The sequence below is a fragment of the Cavia porcellus genome, unplaced genomic scaffold (genome assembly GCF_034190915.1).
Source record: "Cavia porcellus strain 051 isolate PalLab524CR breed Dunkin Hartley unplaced genomic scaffold, mCavPor4.1 scaffold_6, whole genome shotgun sequence".
Lineage (NCBI taxonomy): Eukaryota > Metazoa > Chordata > Mammalia > Rodentia > Caviidae > Cavia > Cavia porcellus.
The window spans coordinates 80,737,014-80,753,001 of NW_026947489.1; positions in this window are offsets into that span (position 1 = coordinate 80,737,014).

Genomic DNA, 15,988 nt, shown 5'->3' on the forward strand with positions numbered 1-15,988 from the left:
AGTTGCAAGCAACAGAAACAGCCCAAGTTATGCACAAAGGAAAAGATCTGGAAAATATCACGAAAACAAGGCAGCTCCCAGGAAGATGTGCTCCCATGGGCTTCCTATGTCTGTACCCAGACTATGAGGAGGGGTACCAGAACTTACTGCCCACAGACAAGGAGGAGTGCTTTATTTTCCAAAAGGAAATTGGGGTACTTTGAGGAAGGGAAATGGATAGTGGGTGGCCAAAAATGAAAAAGTGCTGTAGATAGCAGCGAAAGCTTCTTAGATTGGATCTCTTTTTGCAAAATAATTCAGCATACATCTGTCGCCAGTACCCGGAAATGGCTTGGAGGTGATATCTCAATTTAAGAATTTTGTCTATAGAAAGGCTCTTTTTATAGAAATGTTTCTGTGTAAAATACAAATAGCAATAATGATAACCATGAATTTCCATCAAATACTGTGTGCTGGACGCCATTCTAGGTCCATTACTTGCTAGATCTCATCTTTACAGCTCAGTGAGGCAGGTGCAATTATTATTATTTTTCATATAAAGAAGGACAGGGAGCTTAACTAATTTGCCCACATGGTCAACAAATGGCAAGTAGCACACAATAACGTCCTGTTAAGATTCTAATTCCGGAGTAGTATTAAATAGCTCGGAAGCCTGTCAGATAATCACAAACAGCACATGTCCTCAAAGCAAGGCTTCCTCCTAGCTGGAGAACTCACAAGCTCTGAGGCTTGCTTGGTACAGATTCTGCCTTGATGTCTGATCAGAGATATTCCATTCCCTTTTCCTAATGGCTGTCAATCAGTGCCCCGCTGTTTCCCTTGAGGCTGGACCCAGCAGGGATGTCGTCAACACTGAGGAGTAGCGTTGAGAACAAAGCCTGACCCTGGCTGTTTGTTTTTCCCTGGTGAGATCGCCCATCCCTCAACACAGTCTGGAATGAGCTCGGTTGTCGCTCAGAGCTGAATGAATTCAAGTCATTATTCTTTTCTACGCCTCCTGATACACCCGAACAAATGGAAATGGGAAATGAGTTCTGTAATGGATTAAGAACTGGTGGTCAACTTAATGCCAGCTGGATTACATCAGCATGGTGCTGAGCAAAGATGCTCCACCTGAGGAAAGTTGCCAGCATAAATAGGTGGAGGAGAAGAAAGACATTAAAGCGTTAAGGTGTTAATGCACTGAGGCATTGTGGGTTCTAGGAGTTGCTGTTTGAGACATTGGTTCTCCTCCAGAAGCTTTGGTCCTGATGGAAGGCCTGGCCTTCCATGAATGTGTCTTCATCCAGCATTGTAATGTTTTCTCATCTTCTGCACCAGCTTCTTTGAGTGTCTAGCCCTGTCTGGCTGCCTATAATATTTCTACCTGCCTTAGCTGTCTATAGTAAGTGCACAGCTCATTTTGAATTCATCTCTTTCCACGCTCATAAGCCCCACAGGGTTAGTGCCTATCATATTGGAGACCACAGTTTTAGACTCTGCAACTCTTTCAGAGACTTCATTCCTCAAGCAGGAGGACTTGTGAGATGCCTGCAGGGTCTGTGACCTCCTGGAGTTTATATTCCAGAGAAGGGAACATACAACAAGCAACCAAGCAAACAAATAAACAAGATAACATTCTAAGTGGTGATGAGCAACCACACAGAAAATAAATCACGTGACAGAGAGTGGCTGGGCAGGGGTGCTGTGTGAGAAGGAGACATTTGAGCCAGAACTTCAAGGACAAAAGGAACCAGCCAAGTGAAGAGAGGATCAGAACTTCCCCTGAAGCCGGGGAGCAGTTGGCCTGGGAACTGTATGTCTCAGCTGAGGGTCCAGGTGTCTTGTTGGATGCTGCATTTTGTCCTAAGCATGAAGAAAAGCCACTAGGGATGGTGGCACACGCATGAGCCCAGCACTCAGGAGGCTGAGGCAGGAGAGTCACAAGTTCAAGTCTAACCTGAGCACTTTAGTAACTTAGAAGCAGTCTAAAAATAAAAAAATACAAAGACTGAAGAATGTGGCTCATTACAAAGGCCCTGGGTTCCATTCTCACTACTATAAAATAAGCAAAATAAATAAATATTCTTAAAAAGGTAAAAAAAACCCAATTAAAACTAAAATGTGTGCATATATACATATACATATACATATACATATACATGTACATATACATATACACATACACATATACATATGTTTGATAGAAATAAAGGCAAATAGCCTTGGGCCGGAGACTGAGAGGGAAATTAAACAGCAAGAAATGAGTGGATTCCATGGCTGCCTGGAGATGGGAGTGGGATTGGAGGAAGGGTCTAGGAGCAAACTTTGTGGATAAGTTTTGACAATATCATGCCTGTGCTGGTACAGGGGGTAGGGACAAAACCCAGGCTCACTTAACAAGGGAGCTTGGAAATTGGACTTAGGCAATCATTTCACAAATGCAAGGCACTGAAAGAGGTCTCATATTCCAAAAAGAAATAACCTCGAATAACTTCCCTTACCAACTTGGGAGGAAACAGGAAGCCTTGTGGAAAACAAATCTGGGATCAGGGATGTAGCTCAGCAGTGCAGTACCTGCCTGGAAAGCACAAGTTTGATTCCTGGTACTCACTCCCCCCACCACGAAAACAAAGCAAAAACAAATCCCGAGCTGTGTGCAGTGGAATTTTCAAGCCAAGAAGGCAAAGCCATCCCAGACAGATGGGTTAGAATGATCCAGCACTAGGAGGAAAACTAGTTAGGGGGCTCTGGCAAAATTCTGGAACTTTCGTGCATCTGTGAATCACTTGGGGGTCTTGTTATAATGCAGATTCGGATTCCCTACTTCTAGGTTTGGGACAGGATCTGAGACTAAATTTCTAACAGGCTCCTAGGGGGTGCAGATGCCACCGAAATCCAGCTCACTCTAGATAGCAAAGTTGTAAGTGACAGATACAGGCAGCTTAGATTACATTGGTGGTGGGACAGAGAGTAGAGGGTGGATTCAGAGACAGCTTGGGGACAGAACTGACACACCTCACTGAAAGAGAGCTTCGGACATAAGGTGAAAGGCGCATCAAGGACAGATCTTGGGCTGCTGGTTTGGATAACTGGGAGATGGTGCATCATTTGTTGGCATAGGGGAGACCAGGGCGGGAACAAGCTTTAGATTTGGAGGGGAAGGGGTCATACAAGACTCAAGCTTTGTCTACTTGCCACTCAAAAGCCAATACTCAAGACAGTTGGTAGGAAGGAGACCAGGTTGATTTAAGGGGTGGCACCCTGAGGAGACAAAGTGAGGGAAAGCTATCATACCTAAAACAAAACAAAAATGACACGACCATCCTAGGGTTCTATAAATCTAAGAAAGATTATTTAGCAGTTAACAACTTAGTCCTTTAGGTGCAGCTTTTCAGTATAACTTACAATGCCAGGCAAAGGGACAACTCCCAAAGGAGTGTGTGTGTGTGTGTGTGTGTGTGTGTGTGTGTGTGTGAAAAACTCATGGAAGGCCACGCAAACACTGTGCCTTCTCCTATTTCTATGTAAACATGTTATAGGAGGTATCTGGACACAGATGATCTATTTCCCCACTTTGAGGTACTGGCAACAATCTTTGCTCTATAAGCTCGACCTGGAAAGATTTACAGTCTGGCAAGATTTAGCCAGTTTTGTAAATGAGGTCCAGAAATGACCAGCAAACTCCTTCCGTCTCTCACACATTCAACCTGCATCTCCTTTGATTAGCACCAGTGATGATCATAACACTTAAGTTAGTAGACTTTAAACTGCGTCTGCTGGAGTCTTCCAAACTCTTCAGCAGGCAGTGAATGAGTGGTGCATTCATGTATTATGGTTTCTAATAAGCGATATAATGTGCACAGTTATGGGTATTGTTTTGGACAAATACGTATTTTATAAAGAAAAAGAAATGATCATTGTGCCAAACACTCTGCTAGGTACTTTTCGATGTTTTCTTAACAGTAATAGCAACAAGCCTTCTGGACCAGCTTGGCCATTTCTGTTTTTAGACAGGAAAACTAGGCTCAGAGAGTAAGCAAACAGAAGGCTGAGGGTTGAGTCCCTGCACCCTTAGCCCAAAGTGCAAATTCTCTACATTGCTCTGCGCTCCTCAGTCCAGGCTCTGTACCAGATGCTAAGCAAGATATGCAGAATTTCATAAAACATCACTCCAGGCCCCTGAGGATTTAACCTAAGTGGAGAGGGAAGACAACTATGCAAATATACTTGATCTGTGACCTTACATGGCTTCAGCGCTGCTGGGGTGCTGCTAACGTACATGTCTTTGCAGATATTCTTCTAGAGTCATGGTCAGGAGTCTTTGTAGAGGGCTCCACAGAAAGCGAGTCTTAAAGCTGTGCATGCAAGCAGGGTTTGGACTCAGAGAGAAAAGAGAATCTTCCAGGGTGCAGTGTAGGTAATATGGTTAACGCAAGTCAAGAAATGAGGCAGCCTCTGCTAAGGTTTCTTTTCTTTCTTTCTTTTTTTTTTTTTTTTGTCTTTTTCATTTTTTATCGGTACCAGGGATCGAACTCATGACTGCCTGCTTGCAAGGCAGGTACTTATGCCGCTGAGCTAAATCCCCAGCCCCTGCTAAGGTTTCTTTGCTCCATTCTCTTCTATCTCCCACGGTCACCACTACAATTCAAACTGAGTTTTCCAAACCTGGGTTAAATGTGTGACACCTCTGGGAGGAAGCAGGGTTCCTCTTCTCCTCTGCACTCTCTGGTTTATGAAGTTAGTTGGTTTGTACCCTTATCTCTATGCTGGTTGACACAGATGCTTGACACAGAGTCAATGTATCAGGTATTTAAAAGAAAAAGCCGGTACTTCTTCCACATAAATGTAAATAAAAGCAACCCAAAGTGATAAGGAGAAAGTCAAGTTCCTGCTAGCCAGCTGCGCAGCAAACCATAGTAAACTGCCTTCAGTTGAAGGGGCTCACACTCACATCTCTGTTGGATCCAGGAGGAAGCTGGAGGAGGAAAAGGAAGACAGGTCTCCCTTTTAAAGATACATGTGGAAGATGCTCTATCACATCTATGAGCATCCCATTATCAAAACCTAGTTGTATGCCCATGTTAAACTGTAAGGGAGACTAGAAAAGGTAGATTTTTATCTAGTCTAAGGCTAATATTTCTAGTAAGAGGAAGAGAGCACACATGTGAGAATGTGGGTGGGGAAGAGACAAAATAGTATCTGCCACACTTTTACATGGCACTGATTGATTGATTGATTGATGATGGATGGTAGTACTGCAGAATAAACCCAGAGCCTCGTGCATTTTAGGCAAGCAAGACCTGTGCTGCCGAGCTCCATCACCTGACTTTTTGGTTTTTTCTTTTTAAGACAATAGTCCAGGCTGCCCTGGAACTCACCATATGGCCTAGGCTGGTCTCCAACTTGTGATCGTACTGCCTGAGTTCTTAAGTGCTGGAATTGAGGGTATACCTGAGTCCAGCCCCATTTAAAATAAATTGAGACAAGATCTTGCTAAATGGCCAAGTCTGGTCTTGGCCTTGCAATCTTCTTGTTTCAGCCTCCTCAACAGCCTGGATTACAGGCATGCATTACCACACCTGGGTTTGTATGGTACTTATTAAGAATACTTTTTTTTTTTTTTTTTGGTAGTAGAGTTTTACTGTGTAGTGCAGGCTGGCTTTGAACTCATTTATGTAACCCAGGGTGGCCTCAGACTCACAGTGATCCTCCTGCCTCAGCCTCCTGCGTGCTGGAATTATAGGTATGTGCAATCATGACTGGCTTTGTTAAGGATACTTTTAACTTAGCTTTCTCATTTACAAAATAAGAATACTAATAATATTCACCTTATGGGTTGGTTGTGAGTACCAAATGAGATGACATTTGCGATAATACCTACCACAGTGACTGGAATTTTAAAATACTGTCAATAATTATGTGTCCTTTTTGTCTTTTCCTATGCTGCCTTTGTAGATGCCTGGACAGTTTGATGTGATTTTTTTTTACCTATTTTTTCTTTCTAGTGGACATTTATTATTGAATTACAGTTGTCCTCTATATCCCCAGGTTCTATATCCTTGGATTCAGCTGACTGTATTAAAAACAATCAGAAATAAATTATATCTGTACTAAACATGAACATACATTTTTCTTTTATTTTTGTCTTTTTAGAAAAATTTTATTTTGAAAAGAACAAAACCAAATGAGAAAGAAAACAAAATGGAGTCATTCAAAACAAAAGGATGGACATAGCACATGATTAAAACCACAATACAAGGTGATCTACAATAGTTACTATGATGTCTCTTGTTATCTTCAACAGAATTGTCTATCTAATCAGGCATAGTAAAATTGAACATAGCAGCACAGAACACTATCAATAAAAACAAAACATAGGAGACATTATAGGACTTCAAAAGAAGATAATAGTCAAATCAGCATAGGTATCATAGTGAATCTTGTCATCTTCAGAGTAGTTGCCTGTACTCTCAGACTTGATACTATCAAACGTAACAGATTTGAATAAAATCAGTCAAGACAAGACAGCGATCTAACAAATCAAATTCAAGATCAGTTGCAATAAGATAGTGTAAGTAATACAGCGCTTCAGATTAATAGGAAATTAAGGATGATTACCATAGTATATCCTGCTATTTTTGGGATAGCTATCTGTGCACTCAAATCTAGTACAAGTAGACAGACTGGAATAGAATATAATCAAACTAAGCAGAGAGATGAGAACAATGTGGGTTTTAAATCATGATACACTATTGACAATGTCCTCTGCCTTCCCTTTTTAGACAATTCCTCCCCTTTCACTTTCAAAGGGAAAGTACATATTTTGGATCCCACTAACTCCTTTAGTTTTTAGATTAGGGAGGCAGCCCACTATTCATCTAAGTGATTTTGAACGTTTTTACCCCTGAGCATGATCTCAAGTTGTACCCATTTACCTACAAAAGCCACCAGGTTCTCCTTCTTTATAGCTGACTAGTTCTCCACTGCACAAAAGTGTCATGTCTTTCCAACTGATCTGCAGCTGCTGGAGGAGCTACCCCTATTTCTCTCTGGTTCCCTGTCACATAGAGCATTATTTTCTAATCTTTGACTTTCAGTTCATAAACTTTCTTTCAGGTAGATTATATTTCCTATTCAGAGCATCTTGATGGACCCTATCTCCTGATCTACTTTCCCTGTGTTTCTTTTTGTTAGTGTATCAAGGCCACCAATATTAGAGATTATAGCCAACCTTCTCTGCTTCATCTCTGCTAAGGTATTTTTCCACCATTGGTTGTCTGCTTTTGCTTTTCATTCCACTGTTTGCCCTGTTCACTGAGGCCTCTCTGGCACTGTTCCTGAAACCCTGGTGTTTTTCTCCTCTCTCTCTAGAATGTGCTTTAGTATTTTCTGTAGGGTTGGATTGGTGGTCACAAACTCTCCCAGTTCCTCTTTGTCATGGAAGGATCTTGTTTCTCCATTAATTTTGAGAGATAGTTTTTCAGGGTACATCAATTTGGGTTGGAGGTTATTTTCTTTCAGGGCTTGGAATACTTTGCTCTTCTTGAGTTAATGATTTGTGTTGAGAAGTCTGCCGTGATTTTGATGGGTTTTCCTTTATAGGTTATCTGTTTCTTTTCTTTGACACTTTTAATATTCTGTTCTTGTGTTGAATTTCTGGGATCTTGATTATTATATGTCTGGGTGTAGATCTGTTTTGGTTGTAGCCGGCTGGAGTTCTGTATGCCTCATGTATCTGAATATCATTTCCTTTTCCTATGCTTGGGAAGTTTTCCTTAATTATTTCTGTGAATAGTCTTTGTATTTCATTCGTGTTTATCCTTGCTTCTTCACTCACATTTTTTATTCTTAAATTATAGATCCTCTTGTTGTCTTTTAGCCTTTGTATTGTTACTTCCTGTTTCCTTGTTATATTTAAGAGATCTTTCCTTTTGCAATCACACATTGCAAACCTGTCTTCAAGGTTTGATAGTCTATCTTTAGTTTCTTTCAAGCAGTTTTGCCAGCTTTCAATGGAGTTTTTAATTTCCTGGTAATCTCTTTGAATCTATTTCATGTATTATAGATTTTTTTTTTATGTTCTTCATTGAAGGTTTCCTTTCTTTTTCTGTGTTCTTCCCTTCTTCCATTTGTGTCTTGAGAGGTGCTTATCATTTTTTAAATCTATCGTCTGATATCTTGTTTTACTTGTACTAGTATTTCTGTTTTGAGTTCTATAATGTCATGAAGATATTTCTTTGTCAGCTGATGCTGCTTCTGATACTGCAGATTTGCTGTCCTTGATCTCTTCTATGTTTACCTCTTCTGGACCCATATTCCCTGGGTTGGCAGCTGGAGATCTTCCAGACAGCTGTATAGTGGAGGTCCCAGGCCCTTTCTGTATTGGTTATGGTTACACTGAGCACTGGCTAGGGATTGCTGCCCTCTCTAGTTTGCTGTTGGTCACTGAGGTACAAGCAGGGAAGGTGCAGGCTGGTCTTCCCTTCTGAGCCAGTCGCCCACGGGGGTCTTCACCACATTAGTATGTGCCGTTTGGATGGAACTGATTCAGGACAGCTTAAGGGGCAGCTTCGTCCCTGGTTATTGAGTCCCACCCAGGGACAGAACCCAGCCCAAACAGTTCCCACCAATCTGCTCTGCACCAGGAGAGGCCAACTGAAGCCATTACAGTTTTGGGTTCAGGCTTGTCCTGCCTGATTCCAAAATGTCTCCCAGCTGGTCACCCCCCTCCTGTGGGAGGACTAAATTTTGAGCACTCACCATGGGCCAGTGCAGATCTCCATGCTGGCTCCAGACTCCATTGTGATGTGTCCTCCCACTGAGGTCCTCGGGCTTGCCATCCCCCAACGTCAGTGTGACTGTGAGTCGTCGGACTCCAGCAGGGGCACCTAGCACATCATAGGATTGGTTCCAGTGAGATCGCATATGGCTCCAGCCTTCCATCCACGTTTTTTCTTTTCTTTTTCTTTTTCCTTAGTTTCTTCCTGCATTGTGAGAATCCCTCTCCTTCTCCATGGTGTTAAATTTTAGCGTCTGAGCTGTTTTTCTCAGAGAGGCTCTTTATCTTGTTACTTCTTGATCGGCCATCTTCCCAGCTTCTCCTTTTTTGTCTTTTTGAGTTAGGGTCTCACTATATATAGTTCAGATTGGCCTTCAGTTCACTTTGTAGTCCAGGCTGGTCTCAAACTTGCAACAATCCTCCTGCCTCAGCCACCTGAGTGCTGGGATTACAGGCATGTGCCATTACACCCAGCCACTCTTTTTTCTTGTCATTATTCCCCAAACAATGTAGTACAATGACTACTTACATACTATTTGCATTGTGTTATGTGTTATCAATAATCTGGAGATGATTTAAAATATACTGAGGTTATGTATATGTCATGCACTATTTTATATAAAGAGCTGAAGCATTTGTAAATTTTAGTATCCATGCAGGGTAGCAAGGTGTTACTGTACTTACACCTGTCAAATCACATGTGGTTATCTTATTTTTCCTCTGAGACTATGAGTTTTCTGTTGGCAGAAGCTACGTCTTGCACAACTCTGATCTAGGAGTGTGCTCTGTATCTAGATGTTCAATCAGCAGTTATTGGATGAATACACAGGTAGGAAAGAAAAAAAAAGCTTTTTCATTTTCATTGTGCCATTGCCTTGTCTATATGGGGTGGGATTTGTTGATTATATTGAGGCAAAAGCATAAATTAATCAGCATTTTCCAAGTTAAGGCCCACAGAAAGTTGGTGCAGCCCAAAACAAAGACATCCTCCTCTCTCTGCTTGGTGATGTATAGAGCCAGGTGGGTCCAGGTGACACACACTGCACCACCACTGTCTTCCCCATCTCTCTTCTGATTGTCTTTTGTAGGGAGGTACATTCTCTTCTTTACAACCCTAGACTCACTTCTATCAAGGATGCAGGTATCTAGGGATGGGGAGAAAACAATTTTGAAGATCAATGTTTTTAAGCTGCACAAATTCTCCCCATCCTGCACATTTCCATTATTTGCTTTGGGTGTAGAGGTAGAAATTGTCCATTCAGCTCATGAAACTGGGTTACATATTGATGATGCCAGGCCACAACTGGCCTGAGAGATGTGTTACCATGGCAAACAGTAAGGTCACCTTGTGGTTACCCGCTTGACCCAAGCTTGTTATGTCTGGATGCTCATGCTGAGGGTGATGGCACCCTGGCAATAAGAGGTTGCTTGTGTGTCCTGCTTTCTCCAGCCTTCTGGATCCAGCCAGGGTTTCTAGTGCCTTTCATATCCACACCTGGCATTTCCTGGCTCTCTGCTCTCCTGGGGCTGGGCTGCTTTCAGCAGATGCTGCCCCTCCCTCCACTGAGCCAGGAGGGGCCCTGGCCTCTATGACAGCAAATCCATTGCACCACTTAGGTTTAATTAGAGCACAATGATGGATGATTAGTTTACACATCAAAGCACTGAAACAACTCAACAAATTGGCCCCATCCCAAAGCCCAGCACAGGAGCTGGCCTTGAACTTAGAGGATCTGCCTGCTGGGGCTGGGCAGCTAGAGATGAAAGCTCAGGAGCCCCATGCCGAGGCCCACTGAGGGAGTTCTGTTTCCCAAGTGAAGAAGTGGATCCCAGCTGTTTCCAGCCCTAATTGTGCCCCTGCGTCTTTCTCACCTTGGCTTTCTTCCTCGAAATCCTCCCTTGGCTCCTGCCTAGAGTTGGTATTGTCGCCCCTCAATTATTTGCGGACTCGATTGTACAACCCATGTGTTATCCAAGCTCTTTACTAATCCTCTTTTTACCCCTTTACCTTCCAAGTGGGATTTTGACTGTTCATTAGGACATCTACTAAAGAAAGAGACAGAAAAGCAAACAAGTTAATTATCAAGCCTGTTACCTTGGCTACCATCTGATGATTTTTTTTATTTGAGGTTTGATGGGGAGACACCAATTACAGGTTGCAATGAGGTGAATGAATTATTTCTGAGTCTCTCATACACACTCTTTCTCATTCCTTATAAAAACCAGGAGGTGACCGAATACACGGGAGCATCCTACATCACACCATCTTTGCCTTTTATTACATATTTCAGATCCCTTATTGTTACGTTGGGGCCCAGAGAGGCTGCCAATGTGTGGGGAGACAAACCCAATTTGGTTCTTTGGGCTGAAAAACTAGTCTGTGCATACTAACGATCAATTAATTAATTGAAAACAAAACACCCCTCCCATCAATTACCCATCAAAATAATCGGTGCTTTCGGTCCAAAGTCAAAGTCAATGGCAGAGGACAGACTTGAATCCGGGCCTTCCTCATAGCCCTTATCCTTCAGGACCATACGATCTTTCTAATTGTCAAAAGCAACGGAGCTATGATTACATGAGAATCTCAGGGAGCATAAAGGCTCTGACTTTCCCCTCAAACAATTGATGGAAGCCCAGCCCACGGCGAGATTCTAGGTCTCTGGCTGGGGTCTGAGGGTGAGCGGGCATCAGCCTCGGCACTGTGATGTGGGCAGACAGATGAATGCTGGCTCAAGACAGTAGGCAGGAGCTGAACAGGGTTCAGACTGCTTTCTGTAAGCAAAGTACTTCATGAGGGGGATGACACTGCATTATTAGCAAAAACCAGGAGCTTATTGATCTGGCTGATTAGAAAGTCTTCCAAGGCACTGGGGTAATTAGCACAATTTACAGAGTAGCAGTTATCAGCTCCATTGCCTAATTAACAATGTAAATATCTCTCTAAATGACATTTTATAATCATGATCAGACCCTCTAGCATTTACCCTGTTCACCACTGATTCCTTCCCAGATGTACAGATAGTTGCCTTTTTTTCTATGACTAATATCACATGTCTGTAACACCTATGATAAAGCAATTGTAGGGGTTCCACATCCCCAGTTTTGTATCTTACTAGGGGTCCTCTCTGCCTTTGTTTTGCTGGCCCCAAAATATACAGTCTGCCAACTGAATTGCCAATTAAAAGTACTTAATTAGACGTGAAAGGGGAGTTCTGGCATGTTCTGGATTCTGAACTATTTTTTATTTGTGTGCTTAGCAGGACAAGTCATCTTAAATTAGCATCACATTTTTTCCTCTGCAGAGCATGTGAGAAATGAGGCTATTAAGAGGAGAGCTTTAACACAATATTTGTGTACACTCGTCATGGGTGCAAAGAATCATCCCAAACGCATATGCTGCTTTGGCAAACAGGGTTGTTCTTCAGATATATTTTATTTCCTTATCATTTCTTGGTGAATTAATGTTCGCCATAGAATACTAGGCCTACCGAGTCAGACGTGTGTGCAGGGAACTTTTTTTTTTTTTTTTTTTAAACTTTAAATTTACTTATGATTTAGAGTAGTCAGGCCATGCTAAAAGATTGTTGTCTTTTGTCTAACCTTCCAAATAGCACACACACAAATCTTCCCTGGGGGTGGGAATTTCAGAGGCTTGCACCCCCACTGGAAAGAATGTCCCCAAATCTTTCCCTTGCCAGAGTCCTGATGATTTCAGTTGGTGGATTATTCACTTCCTGTCTTTTTTGCTCCCACTAGCTGCATGACGGTCAATGCAGTTACACAGCTATAAAGTGTGGGGGAAAAGGGAAAAGGAAGGAAAGGGAATTTAGCATAAACCAGTGCGTATTTCACTGGTAAAATGATACAGAAGACAAAAAATGAATTTTGCAGGCATTTGCTGTGGAACTTAATTAACCATCTTGCCCTTATTCACCACTCTCATTGATTTGTGTGATAAGTGCCAATTACATGTGTCATAAGTATACTCCTTTTTGCTGAAGACAAGAGATCTTATGTGTGATGCAAATAAGGGTTCTCAGAATGCTAATTCTGTAATGAGCCAATGCATTCTTCAAGGGGTTTATGGCGCAGAGGAGGAATAAAACATGTGCATAAATAATTATAATGCAAAGTAGGAAATGTGTGTCATGAGACAGTACCCAAAGAATTATGGCCAAAAAAAAAAAAGGCAATGAAATAAGTTATAGTTGAAAGATGTGGGAGGGCCTGCTTGAAGTTGGGGAAAATTGGCATGAAAGCAAAGTAAGAGTAGCCAGTGAAGTTTTCAGATGAGAGGAGCAGAAACAAAACACAGAGGCGGGACAGCAAGAAAGTAATGAAGCAGAAGACTTTTACCACTAGGTGAGGATGGGCAGCGAGGGAAATACTGCAGGGAAGGCTGTGAAGTCCAATCAGGGTTCCATCACTCTCACTCAGGTAGGAGGATTGTGAGTTTGAAGCCAGCTTGGGCTACTTAGCAGGATCTTGTCATAAACCAAAGCAACCACGTCAGAAAGCTTATTTATGGATACATATGTGAATTTCATATCACTTAATTTTTTTATAAAATTTTGTCATTTTAAACAGAATAAAACCAAGTAAAATAAAACAGAATAAAGCCAATCAAAACAAAACAGTGTAAGTGATACACGATTCTAAAACAGGGTAATAGGAAATCAACAATGGCTACCATAAGGCCTCTTGTTGTCTTCAAAATAGCTGCTCATACCATCAGACATAGGAAAACCAAGCAAAACAGAGCAGAATAGAATCAATAAAAACAAAACAATGAATGCAGTATAGGACTTCAGAGTAAGATAATAGTAAATCCAAAATAGCTACCATAATATGTCTTGTTATCTTTGAAGAGCTACTCATGCCAACAGATACAATAAAATCAAGCAAGACAAAACAGAATAAAACCAAACCAAACAAAACAATGAAAATGATACGAGACTTTAAAACAAGATAATAGGGAATGAACAATGACTACCACCTTCAGAAGGAGATCCCCTAGGTGCTATACTGTGTATTGTTGTCATCTAAATAGATGATCAGATTACCTGCTTTAAGCCTGCAAAGTCAATGAAACACTAAACACTACAACCATTAAGTAGTATTTTACTTCAGTAGCTGTGTTCTCAGCCTATGTTTCTCTGGATCAGCCAGTCGCTCATGGGAGGGGGTCCTGGGGAGAACCTTTGCTCTTCTTGTCCCCCATCTTGCGTGCTGGAAGGGACTGACACCTGGATGTTCTCTCTGTAGCTTGCATATGGCACCGACTCACAGGAATGGGCAGATGTCTGGTTCGTACCACTTTTGTATGTCCTGCAACATTCCATCTTTTGCTGTTAAAGTAGGCAGAGGCAGGACACTGTAACCATCTCCTGTCTTTTGAGTTTTCTTTGCCTTTGTTCATTTCCCTATGACCATAGACAGCTAAGTGCTGACCAAGTATGGATCCAGAAAACCACATAGTTGGTGCCTCAACGGCTGTGGTTCTATTGCTGAGAGGGGGGCCCAGGGCCAACCGTTAGCACGCAGCAGCAGGCTAAAGGGTGCTGACAGTCTACTAGTATTTAGTAATTAAACAGAAATACCCAGGTCACAAGTTTTGGCCCACATGTGGGGTGAATATGGCCCACTGTCTTCTTTGGCAAAGCCCACTCTTGGATACACTGGATGCTAACACCCTAAAACCATCTTCCCTGGGCTGAGTTAGCTATTTTTGAACACCAGCAAGTTAAAAATAACCTCCATCCATCTCCTGGATATGGTTCTTTAGTTTCCAGCAGGAATTTTCATCCTCTGCACACTACCTGGCCTTGGGTGGGGGTGGAATGGGAGTGGGCTAGGACTGGTGGGCTGGTGAATTGGTGGGAAGCCTGCTAGCTCAGTGACCCCAGCTCTCCCTCCTGGAGTTAATGCAGGGGTCAGGAAGGCCAGCTGACCTGCAGCTCAAGCGTTAAACCAGCTTTCCCCTTGTGAGCTAAATCAGAGCAATTCATCTTTCTCAATTCCAGACATTTCTGACATAACAAAGGGTTTTTAAAAATATCAAATAAAAGATATTTTAAACAGTTTTGGAATGGTATATTTATACTCAAATAAAATTTATTTCATTAATGCCCTTCTTTATCTTCTCTGGCTTCTCTCCTTTGATCTAGGAAAGTTCAATTTTTTCATTGTTGTTTTCATGAGCACTAACATTAAACAGTGAGTAGGCAGGAAAAGGGTCCTTAGGTGGCTGACTTCCCACACGGTGTTTCCAGAAGAAACATGCAAGCAGGCGATCCAGTTCTGCTGTGAAGCCAGGGAAGCTGAGGACAGAAAGGGAGCCATCACCTATGACAACGTGGAAGCCACTAAAACCTTGTTGACAGCAGTGAGGATGGAAACCAACTAACTGTCTCGGCTGAAGGGTAAATGGGGGATGGTAAGCGAGTGAGCTGGCCTGTGTAGATGGTCACTGAGGTCTCAGTGTAAACGTCTCTTTAGAGCAGCCGTTAATAATGATCACATGATCATATTTTGTTTTTTCTGAAAAGTATTTATTTTTGACCTGATCTTGTCTGTTTTTCTCCTTTTTCCCTTCCTTCCTTTTCCCCCTCTCCTTCTTTCCTTCCTTTTTTCCCTCTCTCTCCTGCTCTTTGTTTTCCTCCGTCTCCCTCCTTCTCTGTCTCAGTCTCTCTTTCTTTGTGTCTTCTGGGACACTGGCCCTGGACAATGATCATATATGTTTTATGTTTTCCATCTACTCAACCTAGAAAACTTCTGTTCTATAAATACTTGTTGGACGCATAGATAAAACTACGGGTATAATAAAGAGTAGAGAAAGAAGTCCATCTGGTAGGCAACATGGAACAAAGATGGGGTATTTGCTTTTTGTTTTGTTTTGTTCATTTACTTGTCCAGTGCTGGTCAAACTTTAATATACCTAGGAACTGTCTTGCTGATCTTGTCAAAATGTAGATTCTGATTCGGCAGTCCAGGTGGGAGTTTCTGCATTTCTGACAGCTCTCAGATGAGGCTCAAGTTGCTGGTCCATGAATCATATTTTGTGTAGGAAAGCCCTAGGCCATGCTGGTGCTGAATGTTTTTTTTTCTTTTCTTTTTGGAGACAGTTTCACTATGCAATTGAGGCTCTCCTTGAACTCACTTTGTAGCCAAGGCTGGCCTGGAACTCACAGCAATCCTCCTGCTTCTGTCTCTCAAGTGCTGGAA